General features: G+C 40.7%; 1 protein-coding gene across 6 annotated transcripts in view; it reads left to right on the forward strand.

Annotated features, from left to right (window-relative positions):
* Ankrd11 (ankyrin repeat domain containing 11) overlaps window positions 1-26,858 on the forward strand; it is a 205,938-nt gene that overhangs the window by 59,189 nt on the left and 119,891 nt on the right. For all 6 annotated transcript variants that reach the window (XM_059263863.1, XM_059263862.1, XM_059263864.1 and 3 more), the window contains exon 2: window positions 23,388-23,452. The gene's annotated coding sequence lies outside the window, so the exon portion shown is untranslated. The remainder of the gene's footprint in view (window positions 1-23,387; window positions 23,453-26,858) is intronic.

The raw sequence follows: 26,858 nt of genomic DNA on the forward strand, positions 1-26,858 counted from the left end.
TTGAAACCTTGTGAACCAGAAATCCATGAAAATTCAGAGGTAGATGTTAAGGACTGACAGGTGATTGTATATTATGGCATATGTTATAGGAAGCTTTGTACAGTCTTCACATTTAGTGCTCTTGAATATTCACTGGTTCATGAAAGTGGTTTAAGAAACCTCTGAAAGATATACTGCAAAAAGGAGTATGAAAAGATTTGTGCCTGAAGACCCCCACCCCCTAGTCAGAAAAGGGTCAACTTGAGCATTTTTTGTTGACAGAATATTTCAAGTCTGCAGTTGCCTGGGAACTTTCTCAGGGTTGAGCCTTGCTGATTCTGGAGCTGTTAAATCACTGCCGCCTTCATCCAGCCATAGCTTTTTGGAGGTAATAAGGGTATGTTAGAAACACTGTAGACTTTTCTGCCCCTCCTTCATATCCAAACACTTTTTAGTTACATTTGTAGACCTCTCAGAATATGGCTAGACTTTTGGAACTGAATCCTTGATGAGAAAACATAGACATAAATGGGGATCTTTTTCAAGGCTCCAACATCTTTGGATTTCTACCTTGCCTGACTCTAAAGAGACATTGGAAACTTGCCATGCTGCTGCCTCTGCTCATTTATTTAGCAGCCTCTGTTCTTTCACAGTTCATATGCTGTTTATACTGTCAGTTGTATTTCCTGTGATGTCAGACCCGTCTAACCCTTCTTATATTGGTGATCCACATTTATTATATTTGTGTTCGTTCCATGGCGCTCATGTGGAAGTTAAGAGGATACTTTTATTTTAGTGTCCTTCACCTTTCTACCTTGTTTGAAATAGGTTCATTTAATTTTCTTAGAATCAGGTTTGTATATCTGAAATACTTTTTAATGATATTGCATTAATTATTGGGTGGTAGAATATATTCTGCTATTGTATTTTCAAGCTTTTTTTTTTGGAGTGGGGGAGTGGTTCAAGACAGGGTTTCATCTGTGTAACAACACTGGCTGTCCTGGAACTGGCTTTGTAGACCAGGTTGACCTTGAACACATATACCAGTTTCTTCCTCATGAGTGCTGGGACTAAAGGCGTGCGCTACCACACCTGGCTGTTTGTTTGTTTGTTTGTTTGTTTTTGTTTTTTTTTTTGTTTTTTGTTTTCTTTGGGTGGTGGTGGTGGTGGTGGTGGTGGTTTTAAAACAGAAGTATGTGTGAATTAGGTGTGGTGACTCATGTCTAGTACTTTGGAGACTGAGGAGTATGAGTTTGAGGCTAACTGCTGTTTCCAAGGTGCTGTGTGTGTGTGTTTGTATACATGTATGTATGAGAGCTCTGTAATATTGAGATTTTCTTTCTGTAGCTCCTTCAGAACAAAATGAAAATAATTACAACTATCTTAGAACTTTACTCCAGAGAATTATAGCACAGAAAACAGTTTTGTTTGTTTGTTTGTTTTTAAAGGACCACCCCCCCCCCTTTGTTTTTGGAGACAGGGTTTCTCTGTATAATACTCCTGGCTGTCGTGGAACTTGCTTTCTAGACCAGGATCTCGAACTCACCGAGGTCTGCCTGCCTCTGCCTCCCAAGTGCTGGGATTAAAGGTGTGCACCACCACCTCCCAGCTCTTTCCATTTTTTAACACAGGCATGCAGGCACACACAGACCCTTCATGGGTACTGTCTGGGTTTTCTTTTGCTCTGATAAGACTGGAAGAAGGTGAGTTATCATTTTCTGTAGGTCTGCTGTGTGGGGCCAGAATAGCTTCTATAAGATAACTAGGATTCAGACCGTAGATTGCTGGAGTTGGACTTCTGTGGCTTTACTTTTTCCAAATAATTGTGTGACAGTATTTTTTTGTTTTTAAAGTTGTACTGTTACTTGTCTCTGGCACAGTGGTAACATTTTCACTTCATACTAATATATTTATAAGATGTTTATTTTTTAATAACAGCACAGTGGATTTCTTTGGAGGAAGCCCGTTGATATGACTCATCCCATTGTCTTCTTAACTTCCGGATAAACCAAGGAGACAGGATGTGGGGTGATTATGGATTCTGTGTTTTAGACATACTCCTAAAATGTCATACTCTGCTGTGTTTCTTTGTTTGTCTTGAGTAAGTCATAGACTGTGGAGTTAAACAGTAGACTATGGCCTGGTCCCCAAGATACGGTCACTCTTGAAGTTCGTGTAGTGGTGGTGAAGCTGTTCATCCTGTAGTGTGTCTTGGTCTGGACCCTATCAGTCTGACCTGTGTTGAGTTCAGCTTTTAGCTGGAATTATGCATGGCAATTTGGAATGGAAACATTCTCAATGATTTTGAGACTTGTAGAGATCAGTCTAGAACAGCTTTAGTGTCAAGGTCTCTGCGGAAGTGTATTTCAGATGGCCTTCTCACTCTCATCACTTGCTCACTTTCTTATGTGGATTCTAGCAATTGGGGGGCTGAATGAACATCATGAATTTGAGGCCAGTGTGGGCTACATCATGAAACTGCCCAGAAAACAAAACTGGAATACTCCAAACCAAAACTGTGTCTCCCACCAAAACTTTTCTGTTTATTAACAATGATGTAACTTATTAGAACTTTCATGGTGTTATGAGGAAAAGAAGAAGTTTATTATGATTGTACCTATAAATACCTTTAAAGCACCACTACCACCACCTCAAAGTTGGTAGATAGCCTAGACTAACCCAGAACTTTTAGTCCTCCTGCCTCTTCCTCCTGAGTGTTCAAATGACAGGTGTATGACATTGTGCCTTGCTTATACTTGTTTTTTTTTTAAAAGATTTATTTATTATGTATACAGTGTTCTGTTTGTATGTATGTCTGTACACCAGAAGAGGGCACCAGATCTCATTATAGATGGTTGTGAGCCATCATGTGGTTGCTGGGAATTGAACTCGGGACCTCTGGAAGAGCAGTCAGTGTTCTTAAGCTCAGAGCCATCTCTCCAGCCCTATACTTGATTTTTTAACACCATGTATCATACACTGTGATAATCATAATTTTCTATTGTGCTAATTACCTTTGAGAAAAATCGGAAGAATTGTTTGACTCTGCTTCCTGGAATGAGCAACCTCTGACACATTGCTCTTGTCCTGTACTGAGCAGATCTGCTATGTCTTCTTGCTGTGGTGGACTATAACCCTCTTAAAGCTGTGAACCAAAGTAAATCTTTAATTCCTAAGGGAGGAGAGTGCAGAAAGCAGTTAACTTTGATAACTAGTGGCTGGATCCTTTATTTAGAAGAGATTATCTAGGTTCTCTGCACAGTCGTTCAGATTGTGGATCATAAGCCATCATGCCCTAAGAAATTTTTCCCATGTCTTGTGGTGGTGGTGCTTGACTTTAATCCCAACACTCAGGAGGCAGAGGCAGGCAGATTACTGTGAGTTTGAGGTCACCCTGGTCTACAGAAGTGAGACCCTACCCCTACATCCCCTTCTCACCCCTTCAGGGCCCCCCTCCCCCCAAAAAAAAGAAGAAAGAAGAAAATTTTCTTCTCAAATCAAGATAATACGATGGCTTCTTAGGCCTTTGTGAAGTTTGGTTTTTTTTTTTTAAACCATTTACATTTAAACTTTTAATAGTCTATCAGATTTAACACACACACACACACACACACACACACACACACACACCCTCCCTCTGTCAGAAAAGTCACATAAAGGTAAAAATTTGTAGCTGAATCTTTCTTGTGTTCCACCTGGCCTGTGGTCAGGACAAATCTCTCTCACCAGCCAGTCCTGCAGCCACTTGGACCCAAGTAAACACACAGAGGCTTATATTAATTAAAACTGTTTAGCCATTAGCTCAGGCTAACTATTGACTAGCTGTTACACTTTAATTAACCCATAATTCTTATTTATGTTTAGCCACGTGGCTTGGTACCTTTTCTTAGTTCTGTCTTTGCATCTTGCTTCCTCTGTGTCTGGCGACTCCTGACTCAGCCTTCCTGTTCCCAGAATTCTCTTCTCTGCTTGTCCCGCCTATACTTCCTGCCTGGCTACTGGCCAATCAGCACTTATTAACCAATCAGAGCAACACATTGACAACATACAGAGCGATATCCACAGCAGAAATTCATTCTTTTTTGTTTGATTTTTATTGAGACAAGGTTTCTCTGTGTAGCCCTGGCTGTCCTGGAATTCAGAGATCTGCTTCCCTTGCCTCCCCAGTGTTGAGACTGAAGGCAAGCACTGCCAAACCTGGCTCTTAGAAATTAATTCTTATATTCCTTGCAGTACTGGGGTTGGTGTTTGAGTTTGGCCTTGCATACTTTACTTACACTCCTTAGCATAGAAAAATAAACCTTCAGTTTTTCAATATGGCCAATCTTTTGGATTCTGCATAGTCCTTGGGCCAAGTGCATAAAAGCCTCATTTGTGGGATGTGGTTCAGCAGGAAATAGAGCTGATATTTAAGGCCCGGCTATACTCTATAGATGAGAAGTACCAATTCTTTTCTACTCCATAATCCATCCATCTCCTTTCAAAGCCTTGGCTCAGTGATCAACAAAGGTTAGGTCAAAGATTCTAGGTATCTTCTGCTTTCCCTGGAGGCCCAGACGTAGCCTCCTCATCCTCAAATATCTATGTGTACTGCTTGATCTAGCCAATCTTCTGTAAATGTTGATTCCTGTGGTGGGGTGACATAATGCACATGCAAGACATTATTATTATTTTGTAATTGCTCATTGTTTGTCTATGTAGGCACCATTTGTCCTAACTTTATCTATTTAGTAGGGTGTTGGGTGCTTGCTGGCCTACTTCAAGTCCCTTCCATATGTGTGTTAAGCTTACTCTATGTCCCAGTAGTTGGTTAGCCTGTCTGTCTTTGGACACTATCATTTATCTGATTTTAGTAGATGTGTTGATTGTCACTGGTATATAGAAATACAATGGACTTATATGTCTTTATGTTTATATCTTGGGAACTTTTCTGTCTACCTATGAGAATACTAGGAATGCTAGAGGCTCCACAGACTTCAGTACCCAACATTGATCTGTATGGAAATGAAACACATCACAATGTGAAGGTGTACTGATGGTGTAGTCACTACAGGAAGCTGGGATTCATGATGACATTTGAGCCATATAAAACTGAAGGTACAGAGATGAGACACCAAAGGAGCAGCACACTGCAGCCTCATTGCTAGGAAAGTTAATCAGAGGAGAGACTACTTAGAGGGCATCTTGCTTGGCTGCTCCTTTGGATCCAGGTTAGTAAAGGTATTACCAGTGGGAATCTCGGGAAAGAGGTTAGATTTGGGATGCAAGATTTGGGGGTAACTTGTCCATAGGCAAGGGAGGAAGGAGGAGGTGAGGGGAGAGAAAATACTCAAAGTGAAATGAGAGGAGGGAATTGGTAGCTTGTTCTACTGCTTAGGAACATGAGAGTGAAGAAGATGGGCATGGAATATTTCTTCTATTGTATAGATCAAAAGGTGCAGTCTTTGGGGGATGGATTCTCTCATTCGCCATCATAGGATTTGTATCATCTTTGTTACTTGGAGGAGAGATACTTTCTGCCACTGCTAGATGGGTTTTATTTTCATTTTAGTTCAATGATGAAAAGACATATCCTGTTTTTCTTTCCTTTTTTTCCCCCTTTCTCTTCCTCTTTTCTTCACTGGTTTTGTTATTATGTTGCTCAAGTTGGCCTTCTACTTAAAGGCCCAGTGATCTTACCTCAGCCTCCTGAGTGCTGGGACTAGAGTATACCACTGTGCTCGCTGCTCTGTTTTCAGTTTTGGGAATATCCTAAAAACAAAACCAACCAAACAAAAAAACACCTTGGTTTAAGTTCCTCTTTTGAAAATTACAGCATACAAATTGGGTGTGAATAGTGTTCATTTTATTGGATGTCTTTTTGTTTGTTTTTGAGACAGTGTCCAACTCTAGCCCAGGCTGGAAACTTAAGGTGTAGCCCAGATCGGCCTTGAATTTGTGGCTGTCTTCCTGCCTCAACTTCTTGAGAGTTAGGTTTGCAGTTGTGAAACAAGTCTGGTTTGATTGCCCCACCCGATCTCCGAGCTCCCTCCCTCCCTCATTTTAGCATTTGTTCCTGTTTGCAGAGGCCAGAGGACAATCTCAAATATTTTTCTTTAGGTGCTGTGTATTCCCCTTCCTCAAGACAAAGTCTCTCAGACCTGGAGCTTGCTGGTTAGGCTGGATGAGCAGTGATCCCAGGAATTTGCGTCTGCCTCCTCAGCAGGATATTAAAAGTGTGCACTATCATGCCTGACTTCTATTGTTTTTTACACTTTTATTATTTTATGTGTATGTTTTGCCTGCATGTATATCTGTGTACTCCTTGCATGCTTTGTGCCCAAGGAGGCCAAAAGAGGGCATCAGATCCCCCAGAACTGGAGTTACAGACAATTGTGAGCTGCCACGTTGGTGCTGGGAATAGAACCTGGGAACCCTTGGAATAGTAGCCAGTGCTCTTAACTACTGAGCCATCTCTTTAGCCAGCCCCTATGCCTGGCTTAGGTTCTGGGGATCAAATCAGGTCCTCATGCTTGCAAAACAAACACTTTACTGATTGAGCCTTGTTCCTGGCCTAATGCTTTCTTTCTTGATGTCACTCTTCAGTAACTTTTCAAGACAGGGTTTCTCTGTGTAACAGTCCTGGCTGTCCTGAAACTCACTTTGACCAGGCTGCCTCCAACTCACAAAGATCCTCCTGCCTCTGCCTCCTGAGTGCTAGGATTAAAGGTGTGTACCACCACTGCCTGGCAGATTGTTTTATATTTATGAATTGTGGCCACTTTAGGTTTAGATGTGAAAATACCCTCTCTCTACCTGTACCCGCCGACCTCTCCCCACCTATAACTTATAAATGCATATTAAATCCAACATTTGTTCATTAGCCTTAAGAAAGTAGATGGGCCCCTCTCTCTCTCTCTCTCTCTCTCTCTCTCTCTCTCTCTCTCTCTCTTTCTCTCTCTCTCTCTCTCTGTAAGAGAAGGAGGTAGAGAGGGAAAATATGTACACAGGTGCATGTGTGTGGAGGCCAGAGGTCAGTGTTGGAAATTTTCATTTATTGGGACAAGGGTCCTTCACTGAAACTGGAGCTTACCAGTAGGCTAGACTGACTGGCCAATAAGCTCCCAAGATGTAGAACTTAGGTCCTTTTGCTTGCACAATAAGCACTGTACCCACTTAGCCATTTTCCTAGGCCCAGAAAGTTATTTCTTACTTGATATATAAATAAACAGCTGAAACAGGATCTTATGGCATATGCAGAAAGAAGGGTTAAGCTCTTAGCGCATAACATTTTGAATCTGAATCATTCCTCTTCAGTTTTGTAGAATAACTACCTTTTGCTCTGTCTTCATACTTTGTTAGCTCTTGGAATCTCTTGTGTGGTACTTGTTAGGAAATTGGTGCCATTTTTGTTTTAATTTCTTTGAGTTCCATTTACTAAAAGAGAACCTTGTCTTATCATGCTGCAATAAGAAATTTTTGCTTCATATTCAGGATTAAGAACCTGTCTTTTTGCTGCGAATACCAGGATGGCTGGGAGGATATGTGTGAATAGGCACAAAACCTTCTGCTCATAGTATTTTTTTTTTTTTTTTTTTTTTTTTTTTTGGTCTTCCAGGCTAATGGATGGTTTAGCACAATCACTATACCAATACTAACTCTCCTTTTGGAAATTTGTGGCAGTTCAGAGATGAAGAGCATTGCCAGCATATTGAATTAAATAAATTGGAAGTTTTTAAAAAAAGAGACATTTTGGCCCACAGAGATGGGCTCATCACTTACTCATTGTTTGCTGTTCTAGCCACCCACATTGGACAGATCATAACTGCCTATAACTTCACCTTTAAGGGATCTGACACTCTCCTTTGGCCTCTTTGGACATCTGCACACATGTGGCATACACATACACATTTTATTCCCTGAGCTGACCAATTAGAAACAAGTTTGTGAGGAAAGAGTAAAGAGTAAAGAGACAGTATGTATTGATTAGTATATTCCAGGCTTACTAGCAGGCTGCATGTCTTGAAGATTCATTACCACATCTGCTGGGTAACCACACTTGCATGGATCCCTACTTTACCTTTTCTTGCTTAACATTTTAGGGCAATGTTGGTTTTGCTCAATTGTTCATGTTGCTGGAGAATTTCTCTCCAGCTCCCACCACCAAGTCCCGCCAGTCTCAGAGCCCACTTATAAAATAAACACACAGACTCTTACATTATTTAAACTGCTTGGCCATTAGCTCAGGCCTGTCATTGTCTAGCTCTTACTCTTATATTTAGCCCATTTCTATTAATCTTTACTTTGCCACATGGCTCATGGCTTACTGGTACCTTACATCTTCCTTGTCCTGATGGCGGCTGGCAGTGTCTCTCTCTCCGCCTTCCACTTCCCAGAATTCTTTTCCTTGTCCCGCCTATACTTCCTGCCTAGCCAATGGCCAATCAGTGATTTACTTACTGACCAATCAGCAACACACTTGACATACAGACCATCCCACAGCAGTTCAGTCTTACAAGTTAGCATAAATTCTTTAGAATACCAGTCTACTCAGCTCCCAGGATCTCAGCAGTTTCTTCAACTTGTAGTCTACTGCTCTTGTCATTTGATACTCATGAGCTGTTCATAAAAAGGATTTTTGTTTGTTTGAGAAAAGATCTCACTTTGTAGCCCAGACTGGGCTAAACCTTTAGGTCAATCTCCCCTAGCCTCCTGAGTACACGGATTATAGACATGAGCCACTATTCCTGACTGAAAGGTTTTGATGCAAGTTTGAAATCTTAGTATAGTATGCCTGTATGAGACTGGTGTTGCCACAGGTCATCTTGATTTCATTCCACAGAGCAAGTTTGGGTTGGAGGAGACATCTGTTTTGAAATATATATGAAAGGACTGTTGGTCATTTTGATAAGGAACAGTACCATGTTTATTCCCACATCTTGGGCAGTCTGGTAGGAATGAAGCAGGAGACTCACAGCTATGCTTACTCTGACTGGAATGATTTACTAGTGGATCTTTGCATTTTAAAAGCTTTTTTTCAAACTAGTCCTCTCCAACAACTTTGGCAAGAAGTGGGGAGATTTCTCAATTTAGACAAAATTTCTCCTAGGTGATTATTACACAAGTATATATTGGAAGAGGGTGAAGGAAGAACTAAGTTGGTGTTTATTAAATTTATTTGTGAAGAGTGGGGCCAGGGGAGGTGAGAACTAACTTTGAGTCCTCAGTCCCATAGATAGAAAAATGGAATGTCTTTAGGAAATGAAATTGCTAGGAGACATGCCGAGGAAAGCTATGGTAAACAGACTCTGAAAATAGGTAAGTGCATATTCTGTGGCACTCCTTGTCTCTGTTTATTTCTAGTGAGAGGAAAAGGCTAAGTAGTGGGACCTGAATTATATGTAGATGATATGCCAAGTTCATTTTCTCTTTGTATGTCTGCTTAAAGGAAAAAACCCAAATGTTATTAGTCTAGCATAGATAGTAATCTAGCTATTTTTCAAGCAAAGGGAGTCTGTCTTCTCTCTAAACGATGGCTTCTTGTCAAAGCATAAGGGGTGGAGGTAGTGGTTTTGTTCTCTTTCACATTGCTCCCTTAGGAAGTATTTTTTAATTTTTTTTTTTTTTTAATTATTGAGATAAGGTCTCACTTTGTAGTCCTAGCTGGCCTAGAACTCACTATATAGGCTGGGATGGCTTCAAACTCAGAGATCCCACTGCTTCTCAAGTGCTGCTGGCATTACAGACATGTGCCACCACACCTGGTAGAAAGGCATTTAACTTGAGAGTTTGTTCTTGCTTGAGTTGGGACTAGTGATCAATATGTATTTCTATTTTGAAGTAATGTTTTTGAGTGCTTTGAGAGTAGTAGTGTGGGAGGAGGGAAACATTTAAAAACCTATCATGGTTAGAAAGGTTGCTGTACTGTTGGGAGGTGGTAAGTATGTTGTGTGCATAAGAAAGAGGAACGCAGGTTGCAGCCCTCCCAAGGCCAGCATTCTGGAGTCAGAGCCACTTTTTTAGAGGTTCCTAAGATATGATTTGGAGGGGTTCTTCATTTCTTTATTTTTGTGAGTAAGCTATATTCATCTCAGTTGAACTTTTATATCTCAAAGCATATAAATTGAATGGATCAAAAGGACAAAATGCTGAGGCTCTAAGGATAGAGATTGTAATTTCCATGGTAATATTTATGCAGATTGGCTTTATGTTTACTTGTTAATCTGTCAGCTGACTATTCTTTGCAGTCCTTTGACACTTGCATTTCCTTGTTCTGACTTGTGTGTTTCACCTGGTCAAATTATAATGCCCCAGCTCTGAAGTTACAGTGATCATCAGCAGTGTCCATGAGATAGCGACCTAAAAAAATATGAAAGACCTTTTGGAACTAAGTCAAGACTTAGATTTGATTTTGAAGGGTTAATAAAGACTTTGCCAGGTGAGCAGAGTAGAAAAGAGCCCTTTGTGTTTTTAGATAAGGGTCTTTCTATGTAGCCCTGGCTTCCCTGGAGCTGGATATGGAGGCCAGGTTGGCCTCGAACTCAGAGATCCACCCACTTTGCTTCCTAAGCGCTGTGATAAAAGGCATGCACCCACTATGACCAGCCTTGTTGTGATATTTAAAAAAAATTAATGTATTTTTACAATGTGTTTCATTGTGACATTTTTCACGATGTATACAAATGTGCTTAGATCTCCTTCACTCTCTTCTTCTACCCTCTTGTCTTTTTTCTCTGACCCTTCCTCTGGTTGAGTACTAGGATCTTGATATATAATGTAAGCTGGTGTTGCATTCTGGATCTTCCTTCCTGCCCCATTTCTCCCAGTTGTTGGGGTTTATAGGATGTGCCACCATGGCATTGTTCTCCCAGTTATGTACATATTCTATCTTAAAGTACTCTTCTCATTGTGGGCTTGAAATTTGAAAAACAAAATATATTCCTTGTTAGTCTGGTGACTTATTTTGTAGGCAAGGCTGATGTATAGATGAGAGAGGTGTGTCAGATGTGGTAGATTCACTTCTTAGCAGTGTGAGGAATAAGTTGAATTGGGTGTGTGATTGGAGGTGGGGACAACTATGGTAATGTAGATGAATAAATACTAATATATACTGTGAGTTAGAAATTAGGATAGTGGCAGTAGAAGTAGGAAGACCCCCCCCCCCCATTTTGGAATTGAAATTGACAGGGTTTACAAGCTCACTTTTGATAGTAAGAAGCAACAGTTGTTTTCTGGCTTGTAGGATTGAAAAGACAGGGGCTTCTAATGCAGGACAGAAAGTTCAGGAAAAACAGTTAAGTTGGATAGACTAATATGCACTTTATGAGTGTTGTGTACACGAGGAGGGTGAGTTGAGTGAAATGATTGACAATGTCTCTAGTTGGACATTAACATTGTTAGTTCAGGAGGGAGTTTAGAGTTGCAGACTAGTTAAAGATACATTAGGTTGATGAGATACTAAGCAGAATGATGGTGGTAGGAAAAAAGCAAGTGGAGAAAGGTCATATAGGAGATGAGATGAAGCAGAAATACCAAAGGAAGCTGTGTTAGATTTAAGAGAAGCCTGCTTAAAAGGGATTGTTTATAGAGTAATTGTTTTGTGAGTTCAAGTCATTTTCGTATCTGTTTTGCTCCTGGTTTAAGGGGTGGGGGTGGTGAATTAAGACTACCCTTAATTTTTTTGAAGTATGAATTCTCTCTTTAGTTCATAAAATTGTGTTGCTATTTTGGGTTAGTTGGAGGCTTTGTCATTTGTAGCCCTAAATGCTCTCCAAGAATGACAGCATATGGATGGAAGATGGCATGCATGACCATTCATTGTGTAGATCCATGTTCCGAAGCTGAGCCTGATTTGAGTGTTAGGCCTGTTACGCAGCCACTTAAAACTTGATTTCTCACATGAAAGAGGAAGATGATACTGTTACTCTGCAGGGTCTTGGTTAGGATGTAGTGAGACTTTGTGGTAAACATTTGGTACTAGCTGTATGAAGATCTGCCACTCACCATATCTCCCTTGAGTCTTTCTGGTACCAGAGTGCTCCATACTGTGGGTGTGTGTCAGTAAGCAAGCCCATTTGAAACAAGCATAATGAATGTAGATGTGTATTATGCATAGTTATGCATTGGGGCTATCTTGCCTTTATTCATCTTTTTTATTTAACTTTTGCTACTCCAGAGTAGCGAAATCTACTTTGCTACTGAAAACAAATCTCTTTAAAGGTGTGTGTGTGTGTGTGTGTGTGTGTGTGTGTGTGTGTGTGAGAGAGAGAGAGAGAGAGAGAGAGAGAGAGAGAGAGAGAGAGAGAGACAGAGACAGAGAGAGAGAGAGAAAGAGGGAGGGAGTGTGGGAGCGCCTGCCTGCCTGCCTGCCTGTCTGCCTATCTGTGTGTGGGGTGCCCATGGAGTCCAGAAGAGGGTGTTGGCTCTCCTGGAGCTATAGTTACAGCTATGGTTATCATCTGTTTTATATGAACTTGATTCCTCTGGAAGAGTAGCATATCTTCTTAACTACTGAGGCATCTCTCTAGCTCTTATAAACAATTTTTTAAATTTAATTTAAAAATTTTTTAATTTATGTGCATTGGTGTTTTGCCTGCATGTATGTCTGTGTGAGAGTGTCAGATCTTGGAGTTACAGACAGTTGTGAGCTGCCATGTGGGTGTTGGGAATTGAACCAGGGTCCTCTGGAAGAACAGCTAGTGCTATTAACCAGTGAGCCATCTCTCCAGTTCCAATTGTAAACAATTCTTTTGAAAATACAGGTTTTGTCCTGCCCACTTGGGAACTACCACTAGAGGATTTTATTCATTGTAAATGAGAGTTTGCTGATGGGTGTAAAATTTGTTTGTCAAGAGGCTAGCCTCGCGTGGCACCTGCTTCTTAGCCTATGTTCCCATGTACAAAAAAAAGGAGTGGGTATGTATTTGTGATTACATTTGTTTGGGAAGAGTACAAGTAGAGGTAAGTAACAGTGTTTTCCAATTGGAACTGGGGAAGATTCCATATAGTAGAATTTTCTTTTGATTTAAAGAAAGTAAGTTGCTTCTGTTGGGTGATATTCTTCGGTTGTAGTGCCTGGGCATCAGAACATTTTGTTCAAACATCAGAAGTTGTATTCCAAGGAAGTGGGTAGATGCAATCAGATGGCAGAAAGCCTGCATGGTGGAACACCTGTTCATTAGTCACTCACCCAGAGGCACATGTTAAATTTTATCTTTAGTAAAGAAGAAAGCTAGGTGGTGGTGGCTAACACAGCACTTGTGAGGCAGAGGCAGGTGGATGTCTGTGAGTTTGAGAACAGTCTGGTTTACAGAGCTAGATACAGGAAAGTGAGGGCTACACACAGAAACCCTTTTTTCGAAAAACAGAAACAGACAAACAAAACCAAAAAAGAAGAAAACTCACTATGTAGTGACTGAGTACAAGTTAAGGCTCAGTCTAGCCTTTCTCAGTTCTATGCCACAAACAAGGTCAGGTGGCACACACCCACACCTCCACCCGACAGGGCCCTTTTTTGTTTTGCATCAGATGTTAAGTTATACCAATTATTGCTGTAGGTTTACAGTCTAAATGAGGATTCACATTTGCATTCATGTGTTTAAAATTTTGAGGCTAAGTCTTCCTTCTGTATAGCCCAGGCATGCTCCTATTGCTTCTGCCTCCCAAATGCTGGGATTGCAGGAATGCATTATCACATCCAGCCCAGGGGATCTACTTTTATTGTTTTGTTTTTATCCCCCCCCCCTTTTTTTTTTTTTTTAAAAGACAAGGTTTCATTATGTAGCCTTGGATGGCCTGGAACATGCTATGTAGACCGGGCTGGTCTCGAAATCATAAGAGATATACAGTTGTTCTCTTTTCTTTCTTTTGGTGTTCACCTCCTCTCCCCAATAGGTTTTCTCTTTGTAGTCCTGGCTGTCCTGGAACTCAGTCAGTAGAACAGGTTGGCCTCAAACTCAGATCTGCCGTCCTTTGCCTCCTGAATGCTTGGATTAAAGGCATGTGCTACCACACCAGGCTTTACTTTTACTATTTGTGTGTGTGTGTGTGTGTGTGTGTGTGTGTGTGTCTGTCTGTCTGTCTGTCTGGAGGGCAGAGGTGTTAACTTCTAAGGTAAGGTAGTTCACAGGCAGTTGTAAACTGCCTGATGTGCATGCTAGGAACTGAACTTGGGTCCTCTTCAAGAGTAGTATGTGCTCTTAGCTGCTGAGCCATGTCTTCAGCCCCTAAGGGATCTGTTTTTAAAGGGAAAAATTGTTATGTCAAATATAGGAAAATTTTAAGTTTTTAAAGTTATTTTAGGGATAACTGGGATTTTATAGATTAGAACCCCACAGTTTCCCCTCAAATAATACAAAAATCTATTTAATAAATTATGGGATCATATGAATATCAGATAAACCAACTGTTGCTTCCTTCTCTACTCAAAGTTTAAAGAAACTTTTATAGTTCTTTAAGTTGTAGAGTATAAAATGCTCAAAAGAAAACAGAATTCCACTTGTCTAGTTTTGAAACTGGTGCTTGGGATTTCAGTAGGTAGCTTGTTAAAAATCAGGAGACCACACTCCGATATTTCTGTCGTAGTGATAGCCCTTTCTTTCCTTCTTACTCTTCCTTCCCTCCCTGCCTCCCTGCCTCCCTTTTTTTGTTTTTTGTTTTTGTTTTTGTTTTTGTTTTTGTTTTTAGAGACAGGGTTTCTCTGTGTAGTTTTGGTGCCTGTCCTGAACTTGCTCTGTAGACCAGGCTGGCCTCGAACTCAAAGATATCCGCCTGGCCTAGGCCACCGCCATCGCCACCACTGCCACCACCAGCTGATAGCACATCTTTCAACCATGAACATAAGGATTTGTGTGGTAGTGTTGGTGTTTATACTTCTTTCATTGTTTGTTTAGATCTTAATTTCTTTTAACAGTGTCTTACTGTTAAAAGTCTAACTTTTTGTCCATTTTACTGCTATTTTATTATGATTTAAATCACTTTTAATGTTTTAAATTTATGTGTATGCATGTGTGTCTGTGTGGGTGTCTGTGGGAGCCAGAAGGAGTTGGATTTCCCTGTAGCTGGAGTTACAGGTGGTTATAAGTCACCTTATATAGGTGCCGGGAAATAAACTTGAGTCCTCTGCAAGAACAGTCAGTATATGCTCTTCACCACTGAGCCATCTGTTCAGTCCCCTGCTTAAGTTTTAATGGTGCCTCAGTGATAGTGGGTTTTGTTTTCCTGTGGGTGCTCCCTGATGTAGGTTAGTACATTGCTTCTGTTGGGGGTCTGCCATTGTACATCTTAATCGTCTTTCTGGGACACCCAAGAGAAGGAATCTAGAGAATTTGCAAAGAATCCTGTGAATGAGGCTTGTAGAACGAGAAAGTGTTTTCATGGAGCTCTGTGTGAGTCTGTTTCTTGTTTAACAAAAAAGCCTAGTATCTGCTGCTTATTCCCCTGGATTGTTTACTTTCTATAAATGTTGTGAAAATGAGTTGTGGAAAGTAGAGGGTAACGAGCAGTTCTGTAGGAGCTTCACAGTAATGCAGTGAAACAACTCCAGCATGGGCCTTTGCTGTCTTAGTGCACCCACAGCACTACTCATAAAGAGGTGAGGCTGGCCGTGAACACCAAAGAAAACACATGTATGGATGATGTGTACAGGAGACATGTATCTTGGCTCACAGTTCTGGAAGTCCAAGATCATGGCATCAGCCTCTGGTTTTTGATGAATGGCCCATCGGCTGCTGGAACCTGGCAGAAGGAGGAATTGCACAGGTTCATGTGGAAGGGAGAAAAGTCATAAAAGGGGGCTTGACTCTGGAGAAAGATGCATCTGTTAGATATGTTTCTGAGGGCTCCACCTTTGTGACTCACACACATCTAACCAGGCTCCTTTGCCAGCATCGCCACATGAATAAACTGGCCTTCAACATGAAGTTTGATGGGAAAGAAAGAACCAAGGTAAAGCTCTGTTAAGTATGCTGCTGTGGAATTTTGTGGATTTGGTAAGCACTCTTGATGTTGGTAATCTCTTTCTCATCCAGGTCTTCAGAAAGTTGGTTTTATGTATTTATTGTCAGAATTTCAGGTATATGGGTGAAAATGTCTGAAAGATGGTTAGATTTCATATTGTTCCCTCTTTGAGCCTGGAGAGTCACAAGGGAAGGAGTTTGTAGCTGTGGATTTCCTGATTGAAACTTGGTGCAGCTTCAGCCCTTGTGGGGTTTAAGTTGTCCTGCAGCCTTCCCTTACCAAGGCTCCTTCCTCCCTGTGTGTTGTTTGGGATGTTCTCATAGGTGTGTTGAGTCACTTTCTTAAGCTTGAGTTTGTTTCCAGGTATTTCCCAGTCTCTAACCTGCAGTTTCCCTTTCCGGATTTCACTTTCACAACTGTTCAGCAAATATGGGAAGGTTGTTAAGTGGGAGGATCAGAGTTTCTGTGTTACTTAGTGCGGGGCGGTGAAGGGGGCAGGCAGTTGGGTTAAGTCACACCCTGTGATCTTTTGATTTTGTGTTTTCTCCTGCTTAGGGATACAAAGAATTGTATTGAAGCACTGTTTTTTTTTTTTTCCTTCCTTTTAGTGAAAGAAACATTGAATTGAAAGGTAGGTTAGGAGTTTCCTTCTTTTAGTTTCTTTACTTCTCTCTTTAATTCTAAATCATAGGAATAGTAACGTAGTAAAATGTTAATATAGCACCCTATCCTAAAACCAACAGTAGATAAAACTATGCATTCTTCTCCCAGAGGGTAGGGAAGGGGAGAGACTAGACTGAGAACTGTCTTGCTTCTTTGGAAGGAGGCCAGTGTTAGGCCTAGACATGACACAGCACAGGTTGGCAGGCATACAGTGATGTGGCTCTAGTGTTGCCAGGAAGGGAAGGAAACTCACTTGCCTGTGGTATCCTGTCTGAGAACTTCTGGAAATACAGGGGTTCTCTACATTCTCAAGGATTCATTTCAGCAAAATTTTAAAGCCCTAAGAACAGCATGCATGTGCAAATTTTTAGTTTCCAGAGAAAAGTGATTCTCTGGATCTAGCTGGATTTGAGTTCTTGCCTCTTCACCATTGGATGTGTGACAGTATGTTTTTCATAAATCCATGGTTCAGTTTTCTCATCTGTCTGTAAAGGAAGGATAATCATGATAGCATACTTTGTAGGGTTATTGAGATTAAGTGAATCAATAGTAGATAAAGTCATATGTATATTTATATACACACACATACATTTTGACTTTGAGCTTGCACTTGGGATAATGAGTCCCTTGTAACTCTTTGTTCAGCTCTTCTAATGGTTTTGTTTTGTAAAACTAGTATACCACAGCTAGGATTATAACATTGATAGAACTTAATTGCCTGTTTTCCTGTGTGAGGAAGAGATTTACTTTGTTACAGTCTGGGGTCCTCTACAGTGTGGTCTCTATAAATATCTGTCCTATTACCGTTTATACCTCCCTTAGATCCCATTTCCCCATCCTTTCTTTAATTGTTGGAAGCTACTTATGAATCTTTTATTCCTAATATCTTGTCATATAAAAATGTCATATAAAGAAGATAATAGAAATTGTAACCCTAAGAACCAGGCATCATGACACATGCCTGTAATTTCATCAATTAGGAAGCTGAGGCAGGAGAATTGGGAGTTTAAGACCATTCTGAGACTCATTCTGTGCTAGACACGGGGAGACAGACATAAGCACGTGCTCCACGTGATAGAATGGGATGGGATAACCATATTACCCTTGAGATTGCTCTTTGTTGTTGTTGTTGTCATTCAGGTTACTTCCCTTAGGGCAGTGGTTCTCAACCTTCCTAATGATTCAACCCTTTGGTATAGTCCCACATGTAGTTACCCCAACTGTAAAATGATTTTTGTTGCTACTTCATAACTTTTAATTTTGCTACTGTTATGAATCGTAATGTAAATTCCTGATAGGAAGTATATCTGATATTTGACCCCCAAAGGGGTTGCAATCCATAGATTGAGAAACACTGCTTTAGGAGCTGCGCCAGTTGTTGCCTGTGTCAATAGTTCTGTCCTTATTGTTAAGTAGGATTTCATGGTACCAGGTCCCCAGTTGGATTAACGTTTTACTTACAGAAGGACATCTAGGCTTTGGGTGCAATTATCAGTAAATCTACTGGAAACACTGTTGGATGGACTCTTTCTTACCCTCCCTCTCCTCCCCCCTCTTTTGAGTTGTGCTATGTTGTTGGCACATGCTGTACAGGCACTCTATCAACTGAGCTATAATCACCGAGGGACCTCCTAATCCCTTATCAGGGCCTCTCTATGTAACCTAGGGTAAACTGGAACTTGCCATACTACTGCATCAGCCTTGTGATTATAGGCATGCAGCCTCACACTCAGCTCCTTTTCTTTACACAGATCCTGTGTGCCAGGCTTTGTTGGCATTTGGGGTTATCTTCTTGTCCACATTGTCAGACTCATGGGTGGACCTACCTTTCTGTTGCTCTAATAGGATCTTAGTAAGGGTGTATACAGAAGGAGGACAGAGTGTTCCTACCTGTCACTAATTGTCAGACATCCCACAGTGAACTTTATAGCCTCTTGGTTTTTTGGTTTCTGCTGTTTTCTCAAGGTCTATGAATTTCTGAGCTGGAATCCACGTTTACTATAACCAGATAGTATAAAGGTAATTAATAGGAAAAATGTAGTTGCTAGTAAAAGGTGTAGTTTGGTTTGTTTCTAATTGAGGGGGGGAAAAAAAGGTCTGTGGATAGTTGTGGGTTCCCCGTCCCTGCCCCTACCTTTAATTTTCCTTGCAGGGTCTCATGTAGGCTCTCTTGTTTTTTGTTTTTTGTTTCCCCCCGAGACATGTTCTCGGTGTAACAGCTCTGACTGTTCTGGAACTTGCTTTGTAGACCAGGCTAGACTTCATTGAACTCACAGAGATCCACCTGTCTTTGTCTCCCAAGTGCTGGATTAAAGGTGTGTGCCACTACTGCAGGGCCTCATTATGTTTCTTCTTGAACTCCTAATCCACCTGCCTCTGCTCCTTATTGTTGAGCTTTTTCCTATCTTAGAATATTTCATCAGTGTTTATTTCAAATAATTTAGAGGGTTTTGGTTTAACTTGTTTTCTAGAAATAATGGAACCTGTTAAAGATATCCCTTTATAAGATAGAGTGAAAGTCTTTAGGCTCTGTAAGACCTGCATTCTGTTCTCTGATTAAGACCAACCACTTTACCCTAATGCCCAGTTTGGGTCTGGTTTCCTCAGATGACTGACCGATAGTGGCAGTGGCTGGTCACAGCTTTGGTTGTCAGAACTTGGTAGTGGTTCTAGAAATATCCTGGAGGTGAGACCAGAGATGTGGCTCAAAATGCTTTAGTGGTCAGGCTCTGGCCTAAATGTTAGTGGTCCCATGTTTAAGAAGCATGAAGACACCCCTGAGTTTAATTTAGAATTCTAGCAGTAGATGATCTTGTTTACTGAGTTCCTGGTGTAGACATTTCACTTACACTCTGTCAAAGCTATCATTGCTTTTATAGGACAACTGAAAAATTATGTTATATACTCGAGAATTTTCATTAAAACAGGGCATATGCTGACTGGAAGCTCCTTTACTCACATGAGTATTTTTTTCTTTTAAACTTGAAAAACTTTTTAATGTGTATAGGTATTTTACCTCCATTTATGTATGTGTGCCATATGACCCGTACCTTTAGACTCTAGAAGAGGGTGTCATCACCTCTGGAACTGGAGTTAAGGTAGTTTGTGAGCCACTATGTGGTTGTAGGAAGTACTCTTCCTTCAGCTTATTCACACTTGTTTTTGATAGCCTTAAGGTCTTGTTCAGTAGCTTTGAAAAGCCCTATAGAGAGTTTTAAGGACAGAACAAGAAAGCCACATGCACATAGAGCATGCATCTTGGTGTAGGGAAACCATGCTGTATGAGTTGAGGATTCTGCTTGAGGACAGTATGCTTGTTCTCAGAGCCTCTCCTGCCTTGGGACTTTGTTGTACTGATTCCAGCTTTTCTGATATGTTTGGAGTACCACCTTTGATTGGGATCATGGTTTATGGGTAGATGAGTTTTGTATGTGTTTTTTCTGTTTCTGTTTTGTGTTTTTTCTGCAGATCTCAAAACTTTCCAATGAGATTATGTGATTTTTGTTTACATCATTTTTTCATGATGCTTCATTATGATCTTTACTTTTTTAAAAGATTCATTCATTCATTAAATGTAGTATTCTGCCTGCATGCATGCCTACAGGCCAGAAGAGGGCACCAGATCTCATTATAGATGGTTGTGAGCCACCATGTGGTTGCTGGGAATCAAACTCAGGACCTGTGGAAGAGCAGTCAGTGCTCTTAACCTCTGAGCCATATCTCCAGCTCTAATCTTTACTTTTTAAAAACACTAAGTGGAAATGAAAATTACCTCACTATTTTCCTATAGTTTTATGTGTAAAACTTCATGTTTCTTAAGTTTGAAATTACCTTTGAAAATAATCATATTGGTAGTCTCACTGTATTCACAACACATGGCTACAATGCTTACCTACTTTACTTGGTTTCTTATATACAGAAAGCATGAGCCCTTGGTCATCTGTTTTTAAAAGTGACTTTGCAAAGCTGGATACAATATTATTCACTGTCTTTGTTTGATATTAGACTTTGATTTTACCTTTATATTTAATACATTGTGATATAAAAGCATTTGCTGAATTCTCTTTGTACCTTTAATTAAAGTCCTAGTTGTAAATTACAGAAATAGACTATTTTAGTTCAATCACAAAATGGAATTAAGGGTGGAGGGATCGGTAGGCTGCTGCTTTAGGTTGTCCCCTCCCTTCCTCTCTGTGGTTATCAGGAGGGAGTACCAGTGCTGCCCACTGAGGTACTCTAAGCTGCTGAGACTGCTGTGATGGTTGTGTGCATACTTAGCCCCACCAGCTCTGCTGTGCCACTGCTGTGAGGGTTCTGGGCTTTCTTCCCATATACCACAGGGACCCTTGTGTTGAATCTTGTAATATTTTGCTTCTTTTTGGACTCTTACTATACACAAAGTAAATTCAACATAATAAATTTCATGTGGATTTGAACAATACAGCTATAGATAGACCACTGCTTCCACAGATTTATTTATTTTTTTTATTAATAAAAAACAGAATTTCTCAAAGTCCAGAAAGCTAGGAAATCTAAGATCAGGGTGCTGGCAGATTCATTGTCTGGGATTTATAGTCTTTGTAATTAATCCATTGAATTGAAATACTCAGAAGAAAAATTGCACACATACAAACGTTTTCTTGTCATGATAGTCTAAACAATATTATCTAACAGTTATTTATGTGATATTCATAGAAATGTTTTTAAGTGTTTGAGAAAGGCTGTTCCTAGTTTATATGCAAATTCTTTATTTTATATAAGGGACAGGAACATTCCAGAGTTTGGTGTCTCTACTATGGGATCCTGGAATCAATCTCCCACAGATTCCTAAGGATGGCTGTATTCAGTACATTCCTTTGAGACCCGTTCTTTTGCTCATTGTTAAGATCTTTGAGATTCAGTGATGTTGATAAGTATGTTTTTAGTTCAATAGTTATTTAATAGGAGTTGGGGCTAGATAAATGGCTCAGTAGTTAGGAATGCTTGCAGAGGATCCATGTAGTTCTTAGCACCCACATGATGATTGGATCACAACCATTTGTAACTCTGGTTCCAAGGGATTGATTGGATGCCCCTCTGCTCTTCAGAGGCACCAAGCATATACAGAGTGCATACACATATAACGAAGGCAAAACACTCATATACATAAAAATTAATTTTTTTTTTTTTTTTTTTTTTTTTTGGTTTTTCGAGACAGGGTTTCTCTGTGTAGCTTTGCGCCTTTCCTGGGACTCACTTGGTAGCCCAGGCTGGTCTCGAACTCACAGAGATCTGCCTGGCTCTGCCTCCCGAGTGCTGGGATTAAAGGCGTGCACCACCACCGCCCGGCAATAATTTTTTTTTTTTTTTTTTTAAATGTAGAGGGAACATGTATTCTATGTGGAAAGACCTATGGCACTGGCTGCTGGGTATGGGTTTCCCTGTAACTTCTTCCAGGATAATTTTCCTTGTGAGCGTCTTTATTGAGCCACTTGGCATACCACCATTGGTTTACCTTATAGAGGACACATCTACATTCACACCCCAAAACATCCCAACCACAATTTTGATCCCATATAAGGTATTTGGGCACTCAAGGTTTTTCCTTTTTCACCCCCTAGTTGTGTTGGGAAGAACACCAAATTCCATGGGTTGTTGGACTTGCTCCCCTTCCTGCCTTCTTTCTCTGCATATGGGTGTCTTGTCTTCATGTATGTTTGTATGCCATGTGCATGCCTGTTGCCTACAGAGGCCAGAAAAGGGTGTCAGATTCCATGGAACTGGATAGAGTTGTGGACAGTGAACTACCATGTGGATGCTAGGGATCAAACTCATCCCTGGAAGAGTAACCACTGCTCTTTACACCTGATCCAGCTCCTAGAGTCACTGTTTCTGAATTATTTCTAAGGAAGGGCCTCCTGTAGTCCATGTGAGTCTTGAGTTTACTATGTAGCCAAGGGTGAAGTCTTGATTCTCTTGGCTCCATCTCGCAAGTACTGGAGCTATAGTACCTGATTCTTGAATTACATTTTGTGCCTTTGAAAATGGACTACTCTCTAGATAATGAGTATGAAAGTAGATTAAGGATGTGAAACATGAGTGAAGGCAGTGGGGTGTTCTATGCTGGCTTGGCTGATAGCTAATCAGTGAATGACCAGGAATATTCTGTACTGGACCTCAAGCATAGTCCTAGAGAGAGGCAGGGTTGATGTGGGGACAAAGGGCAGTGGAAAGAAGGAGGTGGGGGTATGATAATACTGTAGAGGTTTTAACAAGAATTTCATAGAGGTCACAAAAATGTAAGACTTTGAATAAAGATTTGATACTTAGGTTGTTATCTGAAGATGAAGGAAGACAAACCAACCCAGGCCATCAGATAATTATGGTGGTTTCTTTCCCTCACCCTGTCCTGTGGGACCTTGCTTTTTAGTGTTGAGAGTTAACACTTGCTGGTTAAAGCAAACCATCAGATGTGAGCACATTATAACTCCAGACCACTTGAAGCTAGCTGTACCTTAGTAACATCTTACTTGTTATAGTATAGTTGGTCCAGGTAGAAAGACACTAGAACTGTAAAAGGAGCTAAGAAGAGATTAGGCCGGGTGGTGGCGCACGCCTTTAATCCCAGTACTTGGGAGGTAGAGGCAGTCGGATCTTTGTGATTTCGAGGCTAGCCTGGTCTACAGAGCTTGATCCAGGAAAGGTGCAAAGCTACACAGAGAAACCCTGTCTCGAAAAACCAAAAAAAAAAACAAAAACAAAAAACAAAAAAACCAACCAAACAAAAAAAATTAGTGTTGACTTAATCTGCTCTTCTTGTCTCCTTTCAGAACATACTGCCCTGCTAGAGTTCATACCCAGTCCTGAGCAACACTGATTTTTTGCCATGGAATCTGTGAGTATTGCTTCTTACATTTGCGCTTGGGCCTCATGGAGTTTGTTTCTTATGAGGGTGATTTTGTTGAAAAAATATTAAGTTGATGGTCTTGTCTACAAAATAAACTTCCACCACCTCGAAATAGTTTGTAATCCAGCAGTTGCTGTGTTTGTTTAGTATTATGTGCATGTTGTATCAACTGTTATTGTGGAGAATAGCTTTGGAAATGATCAGGACAAAGCTGGGGCTTGTAACCTGGCATCCTGTGCTGTTTGTTTGGGAGCTGTTACTGGGGAGAGCTGTAGCTTTCATGTTTTTTTCTGGCTTGAGGCCAGGGTTGTGTGGTGAGGTGGGAGGAATATCTGTGTCTGATATGTCCCAAACCTCCTGAGAGTGACTGGCATGTGTCTGAGAATATGGACATTTGTCTCCATAACAGTCCATTTGGCCTTTAGTTTCACCATGGGATAAAAGTTTCTCCTGAAGAGACTCATTGTGGCTGGCATATTGTTTCTCTTCTCTAATGGAAGAATCGATAATTGGCAAGAAAAATTCTTGGCATATTTTAGATTTTCATATCTTGCTCAGCTATTAATGTTTTCAAGCAAGTAGCCCACAGATCTTATCTTTTTATATTATTTTAGCAGACCTCTCTCTTTTATCTTGGTCACCACTGAGTTTGGCCCCTTTGAAATGGATCTGAGTGGTCTTTCTTTCCCTTGACTTTTTTGAATGAAAGGAAACTATGTGAGCTAGAGAGATGGCTCATGGTTAAAAGCATTTGCCCCTCTTCTAGAGGACCTGGGTTTAGTTTTTAGAACCCACATGGTGACATACAACCATCTATAACTCTAGTTCTGGGGGACCCAGCATCTTCTTTTGGCTTCTGTGAATACCAGATACACATGCAATGCCCTTGTATACACACCTTTAAAGGCTGTACACATACCTTTACAAAGAGAAAGAGCTGGGTGTAGTGACACAACCTTTTAATCCTAGCACTAGGGAAGCAGAGAGGTGGGTCTCTGAGTTTGAGGCTAGCCTGATTTTCATAGTGAGTTCCAGGACAGCCAGAATGAAACTATGTCTTGAAAAAAACAGAGGGGAAGGAGGGAGGGAGAGATTAAAAAGAAAGGAAACTGGCTGCAAGCCTTCAGCTATTACAGAGTGTTAGCAATAGATAGAAGCTAGCCCGGCAGTGGGAGTTTCCCGTCCGTCCCGTCCCCTACCCCGCACAAGGAAGAAATTTTCTAGGCTTGGAGGTGGATCCAGCTTGTCAACTGCAGTGGGTCACTCTTCAAATTGAAGAAGAAAAAAAGACAATAGTAATAGGGAAGCCAGCCACACACGCCTGGAATTGGAGCTATATTCATGGATCTTAATGAGTAAAAAGGAAAAGCAAAACACTACTATTTTTTTTTAACGAAAATTGATTGTTAATATTTTATGATTCTCAGGATGTATTTCTCTAGAATAAAATCATATTAGGATCTTTAGCCAACAGAATGTAGGCATTGCCTACTTGCTCTGGGCTCTGGTAGATAGAGTTAATTTGAAGAAATTTTTAAAAAATACTTATTTAATGTGAATGTTTTGCTTACATGTTCGTCCGTGTACCACTTTGCATGCTTGGCTCTCAAGGAGGTCACAAGTGGATATTAGATGTCCTGGAACTAGAGTTACACATTTGTGAGCTACATATAGGTGCCAGGAATTGAACCCAGGTCTTCTGCAAAGAAAAAGTGCTCTTAACTGCTGAGCCATTTCTCCAGCTCTGAAGAAGGCCATTGTCGTGTGCCGCCACCCCCCCCCCCCCAAAAAAAAGGGGGCTGTATAACAGCCCTAGCTCTCCTGGAACTCTCTTTGCAGACCAGGTTGGCCCCAAACTCACAGATTCGCCTGGCTTTGCTTCCCACTGCCTGGCTACTGCTGTTGTTTTTAAAGAGTCTTGGATAATGTAGCTCAGATTGGCCTCCAGTTCATAATTGTCCTTCTTTAGAAGCTCCCTTTCTGTGATTATAGGCATGAGCCACAACACCCAGCAATACTTTGGTTTCCTAAAGTGGTATGGCATGGTATAATAATAAAGGCAGTGTTATTTATATGAAAGAAACTTTAGATTTTGTTTGTGCGTGTGTGCGCATCACTTATTTTTACTTTGTGTATGGGTGTTTGGCCAGTATGTATGTCTGTGCATCGTGTGCGTGTGTGTGTGTGTGTGTGTGTGTGTGTGTGTGTGTGTGTGTGTGTGTGTGTTTTGCCTGCAGGGACTAGAAGAAGGTGTTGGATCCTCTGTAACTGGAGTTACATACAGTTGTCAGTTGCCATATAGGTGCTAGAAATGTAACCTCCAGGTCCTCTGGAAGAGCAGCCATGTTCTTAATTGCTGAGCCATCTCTCTGGCCTCTCAAGTTTTATACTTTTAATTTAACATGTATATTCAAAATAGAAAAGTAGAAACAGGTTCAGAAATTGGAGGCCAACCTAGGTAACATAGTGAGGCTCTGTCAAGATAAATAAACAAAATTTAAATTGAAATAAACATACGAGGCTAGGACCATAGCCAATGATAAAGGAGGAGAGTTTCACATGTGTGAAGTCTTTAGTGAACCACCTCCAACTTGCAGACTGGATGTCTCATATTGCCCAGGCTATCTCTGAACTTCTAGGCTCAAGAGATCCTCCCACTTTAAACTAATGGGTGCTAGGACCACAGATACAAATCATTGTACTCAGCAAAATTAACCATTGTTTTATTTGCTATAGTGTTAATATTATGTCATATGAAAGAATGTGGCATGCTTTCTGTCTTAGTATCCTTAGTCTATGAGCAAGCCACATATACTTGCTAATTAATGCACAGTTCTCTATACTCAAGAACAGCAAAGATAGATACTTTGCATGGCTAAGTTCTAGCTACATTAGAGGTACCTGCTAGAGTAGCATGGCTGGAGGTAGGGAACCAGGAACACTGTCTCAGAGAACCCTGCACTTTACCTAGGGTGACTAGGAGTGTAAGTGTAGCAGGACTTGGGATACATTAAAGATAGCAAAACACACTTCATTTCATGAAATAATATGCATAGCAGGGCTGTAAATTAAGAGCATTGGCTACTCTTCTAGATGTCTCAATTATCTGTAACTCCATTTCCAGGGCCTCTGATACCTTCTCTGGCCTTCAACTGAGTGCACACACAAAAGTGGTACATAGACATTCATGCAAACAACACACTCATACACATAAAATAAATATTAAAAACGGACATATCTAATTATACCAGTATTTACTGAGGTTTATTTGTTTATTTTATCATAGTATTTCTTTCTGTAGCTTGTGCTGGCCTTGAACTTGTGCCAGTCAACTGTCATCTGTCTCAGCCTCCTTAATGCTACAATTACAGGGATGCTGTCTTCTTTACCTAGT

This window comes from Peromyscus eremicus, chromosome 5, assembly GCF_949786415.1.
Source record: "Peromyscus eremicus chromosome 5, PerEre_H2_v1, whole genome shotgun sequence".
NCBI classification, from domain to species: domain Eukaryota; kingdom Metazoa; phylum Chordata; class Mammalia; order Rodentia; family Cricetidae; genus Peromyscus; species Peromyscus eremicus.